Raw genomic sequence first — 7,861 nt, 5'->3', positions numbered from 1 at the left:
CTTTTAACAAAGAAATGTTGTCAAGTTCTGATAAAACTTACACTTTAGCAGCATCCACGCTAATCTCTTCTTCCATAACTGCACCAGCTCTTGCTGCTGCTTTTTAACGTCATGACTCTGCTGCGCCTGAAAGTACTGATGTGCTGATTGGTCCTGTCACTTTCTAACCTGGCCCAAATGTTTCAGATGGGAGCTTTGCAAGATGGATTCACCAGTGAAAAACAAGGAAACATGTTAGAAATGCATGGCTCCCAACACTAGTTTTATGGACCCTGCAACCTGGGGTCACTGCTTTCTACATCTGAGAGGCAGAGGAGCTACAGATACAAAACTAAACTTATTTTTTGGCAGTTTTTGTCACCAAATATCTATTTTAGCTAGTCTGAGTCTTGTTTTTCTCTTGGAAAGAGCTTATTGGCTAACATTTCTAGTCAGAGTTCAGTAGACAAATAGACTACTGTTTAAAGTAGACTTTTTCATGTTGGAATGATCAGAAAAATTAGTTTCCATATGGAGAAATTCAAATTTCTTCCAAGTCGGAACAAAGACTTGGAAAGTTGGAGATTTTGGTACCTGCCTTACAGACATAGAAATGCAATGAAGTGAACGTATTATGTTGTAAGGTTAATATATGTTATTAAATACTCCTATAAATGTAATTATGATTATCAGTTTATCCATTTAAGTGCTGGATTTTCTTTTACATATAATTTACAGTAAAAACATATTTCAACCTGTACAAGAACAAAAATTGTGCAGAAAGTTACAGCTAAGTAAGCAGTGATTTATAGAGAAAAAATAAGATTTGAATATTTACAAGCTCTTCTGAGTATTTTTTCTAGTATATACCAGACTGTATTAATCTTGCAAAGCAGATGGATACACCTGTTTCCGTGTTTCTCACTGGCAAATCCATCTTGCAAAGCTCCCGTCTGAACCATTTGGGCCCGGTTAGAAAGTGACAGAACCAATCAGCAACGAGGGGCAGTACTTTCGGCGGAGTCATGACATAAGTAAGCAGCAACAGGCTGGCAAGAGGCTGGTGCAATTATGGTGGAAGACATTAGCATGGATGCTGCTAAAGCACCAGTTGATGTGACATTTCTTCGTTAAAAGAAGAACAAAGAACAGCAGTGAGGTGTTTTCTTTTCAAAAACAACAAAAGTCGTGTACTGACATGTCTACAGTTCCCATGGTTTGTGTTATGCAGTTCTCTATGGAGTTTACTCCTTCAGAAGGGGCGCAGCTTGGTAGTGGCTGCATCACGTGTTTTGTTGCTCTGATTGGCCCATAAAGATGTGACAGACAGAATGTTCATCCAATCATCCTCCCAGATTTTTTCAAAGGCTTTGCCCTTTCCCAAACGCTGTCTATGAGTGTTTTTTCAGATGGATGTGTGAAAAAAACATCCATCTGGCGTACCAGGTTAAGACTGTATGCATTGATAGCGTGTTTGCAAGATGTGCAAGAATGCTGACTAGACATAAATCAGAAGTATAAAATGCAAGGATGTGGGCAGATTTACTTAGATGATCTAGACACCTTTCAAGACCTGGGATCCCAGCTTTCTACAGCTGAGAGGCAGAAGAACTACAGATAGGTTGTATTTTGATGGATGAACCCATGGTGGAGAAATGTCATGGATTTTGAATGTCTGAGCTAGTCTGAGTCTTTTTTTCTCTTGGAAAGAGGTTATTGGCTAACATTCTAGTCAGAGTTTAGTAAACAAAATTAGTACTGATTTGCTCTGTGTAAAATAGACTATTTCATGTTGGAATTAACAGAAAAGTGAGTTTCCACATGGAGAAATTAACATGAAGGACAAAACCTCAGATAGTTTAAGAATTTGGTACCTACCTTACAGACAAGGAAAGCAGTAAAGTGAGCTTATCCTGTTATAATATTAATATATCTTATTAGATAACTCTATTAACGTAATGATGATTATCATTGTATCACTTTAAGCAATGGATTCTCTTTTTTCAACCAAAGATTAAAGATTGTAATACCTTTAAGTTAAGGTTGTATTAGAATACTTAAAAGATATATCTTTACATCTTTTTTTCTTTCTTCTGGCACATTATGAATAACTATGGACATCCAGGCTATTATTTCCTTGATCCCAGTTTTTACTATAATGTACATTTTGCTGAAAAGTATTTAAAATGGTCTTAAGAAGCTGCTCCAATAGCATGATGAGTAAAACAATAAAAGTGCCTTTGAATCAAATCTTAGACTCACCTTTATGTGTGCCAAACCCACCACTGACTATCTTGCACCATGCTGCACTGATGGCATTGAGACATACGCCCTCATCCCACCCCACCGTCTCCCACACTCCCCATGGTTTGTTTTGGTGTGTGTGAGTGAGTGTTGGTTGTGTGTATCACGTCTTTGCCCTACGAGACTCCTGCCAATCGATTCAAGGTGAGACCTGTCGATTAAACACCCTGAGCCGTGCTCTCTACCTAACCCCAGGGTGATTCAATCCCACCCCTTACACACATACACAAACATGCACACCTTCTTCACCTGTCATCCATCAATACCTCCATCAGGGCCTCTATTGATCCCCTCCATCCAGCCTCTTCACCCCATGCAGTACAACATCATGGCTAGGTCGACGTCCACGCAGGTTTAATTTCTGACAGATTTACAATAAAGCTCAAGTTATTATTTAACTCTTCCGGCCGCAGTGCGCGCTTTGATTTAGCACCCTGGGAGAGGGATGAGTTACAGCTGACACGGAAAATCTGCCGGGGCTGGAATGGTAGGCACCGGGTTCATAACTCAGCTGCCTTATGTGTAGTTAGTCAATCACTTGATCTGTAATCACAAATGCTGCCAGAAATTACATGAGTGATGAGCTGTAATAAAAGCACTTACTTTTCCTGCTCTGTCTCTTAAGTGTTATTGGCAGACCCCTCTCTCCCAGGAGGCCGTGGCTGTGAAACAAAATCCCGATATAAACTGCCTCATTGGTCCCTGCCTCACGCTCTCTCTCTGGTGTACTGTATGTGTGTGTATGTGACTCTTAGTGTGTGTTAATGCAGAGTGCTCCCACTACAGTGTAACACAAAGCTCTTTTTGACACTCTTTCTTCCTCTCTTGGATTGCTTTGCTTCAGGACAAATGATCCTCACTCCAGTAAAGATCTGTGCCTCGATCATTTATAATGCCTGCAGAGGTGCAAAGAAATGTAATACACCAACAAGCACAGTTTTCAAACAGAGCCAGCGGTATTAATTGGTCGGTAAAATGCATCATAAACATATGGGTTTAAACGTGTTGCCATGCAGCAGTTTGTCACTTCTGTTTAAACTTTCCTCTCTTGACTCTGATCTTAGCCGGCGTATCCTGATAAGTTATGGTGCGTCAAAGATACGACCTTATGTTCAGGTAATCAAACATCTCAGGGCCATGACACAAACCTTTCTTCGACTGTCTGTGACTCCCGGCTCTGTAGCTTTTGGCAGGAGGTCGTGCGTGACAGTTTTATTGATACGGACCTCTGTAATAATTACACAGCGTCTTGCATGCACTATTGATCAGACCTATTGATAAAATCATATTTTACTGTAAAGGTCTGTTGATTTGATGCATTACAGCATAAATCTCTCCTCACGAGCGACTGATTTGGAACTCCTGCTGCTGAGTGATGGATGCTCCCACAGACAAACACTCACATACACACACACACAGAAGACTATTTATATCTATTGTTTGAATGGGGCAATAACAGACGCAGGTTAAAGACAGCCACAGATGTAATGATATCCATATCTTTAGTCCATCTATATAAAGTGGCGATCACGCAGATCACATGTGGATCTGCTTTCCTTCCCAGCTTGTGTGATGTATATAAGCGAGGGTGTTTATGGAGTCACTTCTCCATCTTATCATGATTTGTATTGTCGGTGGAGGCTGAATCTGCATGGTGGTAATAGATTCTGATGTGGTTCAAATGCCCCGTGGTGAATGGGAAATAGAGATGAATGTGACAAGTCGTGCAGAACTTGTCCTGTATATAAATGCCTTTAGGAGTGTTGTTCTCACAGAAGAGGAGAGGATAGATGGTGTAATGAGGGATGTGTTGGGAAATGTCATCACTGGTTTTTAAATGGAAAGGATCTGATCCTCAAAGCTGACCTCTACAGTCGATAAAATGGAATTGATTTGATTTTCACAGAGGAAACAGTCATTTCAGCTTCACTGGAAGACCACACAGTTGAAGGTTGTTAAAAAACGGAGATGTGTTAACTTAAATATCCAAAATAGCTATTTTTCTGAGTTGATTTCTACACTCAGTCATTCTAATTGTACTGCAATTATTTGACAGTAATCCCCGAATCTGCAGGGGTTTCCCAGAATGTCTTCAGGCATCACACACTTTTGCACCATGAGTGAAGTTATTGACTCAGTTGGAAATGTCCTGGATGTGGAGACCAGCATCAACATGACAGAGATAAATAACTGAACTCTGAGGAAGACTACTTTCTAGGTTTTAGAGCGCACCTTTCAGTTTTTTTACTGTAAGACTGAAGATTTAGAGGGTGTTTAGAAAAATGATTTACATTTTCCTCATGTTAACTATATTATCCACTGTGTAACTGTGTATAGTGGTTGCACACCATAGGTGCCACTCCTTTAACTGAGTCAGTAACTTCACCTATGGTGCAAAAGTGCCAATCTCATCCTGGGAAAACTCTGCAGATTTATCCTCTGAACCCAGTGAGTGTTTTTTAATCATTGTGTCTGGACTGGACTTTTTGTCTTAAAGAGCTTGTAAAACATCAGCCCTGTGGTGCACAATCAAGCTCTAAATATATGTTTTTTCGGGACAACCTGTGCTTTAAGAATATGAGTGCTGCCCTATGTCACTTAAATTTTGAAAGATTTGTATATATTACACACAGTTAACAATAATAACTAAGGTTTTTTGCACAAACATGTTCTCCCATCTCTTGAAGACCAAAAAGTGAGAAAATAATCATTCTGTAACAAAAAGTTTTCAAAATATTCACATTTTTGCAAAAAAAAAAACCAAAACAAAACAAAAACAAACAAAAAACCCTAATTTCACCACTGGGAGTTTGAGTCATTATTCCAAGACTCTGAGGGCCACATCACAGCCTCTCTGTGTCTCTTTCTCTCTGTTATGAGTCATTCAGACTCTCTTTTCCAGTTTCCAATTGTTTGCACCTGCTGTTCAGCAAAGTGTGGCGTGATGACAGAACAGCCCACCATTGGTTGTCACAGCCACAATGCATTGTGGGATAAAAACAGACAATATGGCACACTATGTTAGCTGCTAGCTGCGGGAACGAACGAAAAATTGGTTATAAAATGGATAAAAAAATGATACAGACCAGAGTTACTGGTGGGGATTTTATCTTTAAAAGACTCCAGAAAGTCATCCAATTTCAAAGCTCACTAAAAAACCTAGCTATGAAGGCATGGATAGCATCATTAGAATGGCACAACGGAGGGCTTTGAGAGGAAAAAACAACACGCGTCTTCTTGTATACAACGTTTGTCTCAAGTAAACCGTATTCAATCATTTAAAGTATCTTTTTTGTAATTGTATGCAAATTATCTGACAATCATCCCTTTATTTGCAAGGTTTTTCCAGAGTTCTTTTGGCACTTTTGCACCATGAGTGAAGTTACTGACTCAGTTAGAGATATCCCACCTGTGGGAAGCAACCACAGTACACCATGGATAGTGTACTGAGCATGATGAAAGAGGACTTTCTGGTTTAGTGTGCACCTTTCAGTCATTGTCACCTGTAGTGTCTCAAGTTGACCTGCCTTGAGTGACATAAATGTTCAAAATTAAAATGTGTGACAGAATTCAGGAAGAATGTTAGTGCATGAACATGTAGCTTAATGAAAAATACTTAAACAAGTTGTTTTGAGTTTAATAAAAATAGAATTTTTAAATATAGGAAAGTTTCCATGGTGAAGCTTAACTTAAAAAAAGTTAAGTTAACCCATCTTAAATGTATAAGTAAAACTGAGTTGATATAACTTAATATGGGTAAGTATCTGCTACTAAGCAAATGCTGTTTTCAGCAAGAAGTCAGTGGCCTCTAATGCTTTAAGTTCTACTAACTCATCATGGATTGTAGTGTAAAATCTATATTTCAACTTGAGTCTACTTAAAAATGTATTCCCACCACTTAAAAACGTTGGAATAATCAGTTTCCAGGATATTTTGAGTATGTTGAACTTGGTTGGTTTTACAGTGTAAGTTTACTTTTGAATCTTCCTGTATGTTTCATACAGGTTGAAATGTAGATGACAGAGAACTAAAGAGTGTTAGGTAATACTGGTGCCTATGGTGTCACGCATTATCACCCTTTGATCACAGCATGGAAAAACATATTATGTGTAATAAAGGAAAAGCCCACGTTTATGGCTATTGAAGGAAAGGAAAAATTAGTCTTTATGGTTCAGGGTAAGAAGCAGACCATGTTTCCGCTTTGGCCCACAGTTCAAAAGCCTGTTTTCTTTCTGGACTTTTCTCTGGCTGGAATCTGAACCACTTGGGGGTACTTCACAAAGCTTGTAGTGCACCAGTGACAGGCTGGTTTTCACATTTAAGGAGCCAAAGGGACACAAGGAACATGTTCATGCTCAAGAGAGGCCTGCAAAACTCTCAAAGCCAGGGTTTGGAGTTATTAGCTGGCCCAGTGCAGGCCCCCCAGAACAGCAGAAATGCTGAACACCATTTCTGACTTCAGCACAGGAGTCTTTTCCTGCAGATGACAGGAAAAGATTCAGTCAGTTTGTTTTGTAGGCATAAATGTGCTCCAAACTGGATTTATATGAAATGCACTGCTACTTGATTTTTAAAATTGGCAGCCTTAAAGCCCCAGAATTAAAAAGAAGAAGAAGAAGAAGCAGGGAACATCTTATGAAAAAGCACTTTACACATAACAGAATTTTGAAACCAGTTTTCCCCTCAGCATTTTGCTGATTATTCTTCAGTGTTACTCTTGCAGTATATGATTGCTGCAGTATGGAATCTATTCATGATAGATTACACATGGTTAAAGCATACAGCTAACTTTCTTGTGTACCACAGCTGTTTGAAATGCTAATATAGAGCTTGTGAAATAGCAACAATACCACCAGTGTGCTCCCCAGAGCAAGACAGAGCAAGACAAAGGCAGTTTTTAATCTGAGCAGGAAGCATACAGTGGCGATTCACTGTGACATGGTGATTGATATGAGTGAGTGGTGTATTTACTGAGTCTGACGGGATAGCAGAAAGAGACTGTTTTCTTCCTATCCGTACGCTTATCTCCCTCCATAAATCAATGCCAATGGGATGCATAAATGTGGAGGGGCAGACATTGTATTGCTCCAGCTCAGGCAATTCCACTTTGACCTTTATATTTGGCATCAGTCACTGGTGCTAAATGCACGGCGCGACCTTCTCTGACCTTGTGTTATTCATATTTAATTGTTATGAAGTCTGATCAGAGCTATGTACAGAATGTGAAAAGTTTTGATTTCATGATTAAAGTTCCTGAACATGAGCGCCTTGTTTACAGTTTATGAAAGCGTGATAAATGAAAGACTCTTTTTTTTCTCCTTTCATCAGTCTGTCTTTATAGCTCTGATTCGATTACCTCTCTGCCCAGCAGCATGTTATGATGTCCTGTGCATGTCCTAACCTTTGACTTCAGCCAGTGCTTTAAAGGTTCTGCTCTTTGCCCTCTCCCATTTGACCTGTCTGAAGTATACCTTTATAATTGCCGCTGTCACTATCAAATGCACATATGAGAGGGTGCAGGGGCAGGGGGCCTAAGTCTGTCCAGTAACCTTTTGGCCTCTTGCCCATCCATTCTGCT

The sequence above is a fragment of the Cheilinus undulatus genome, linkage group 5, assembly GCF_018320785.1.
Source record: "Cheilinus undulatus linkage group 5, ASM1832078v1, whole genome shotgun sequence".
Classification (NCBI taxonomy): Eukaryota; Metazoa; Chordata; class Actinopteri; order Labriformes; family Labridae; genus Cheilinus; species Cheilinus undulatus.
Note: the sequence above shows the minus strand (reverse complement) of the source record.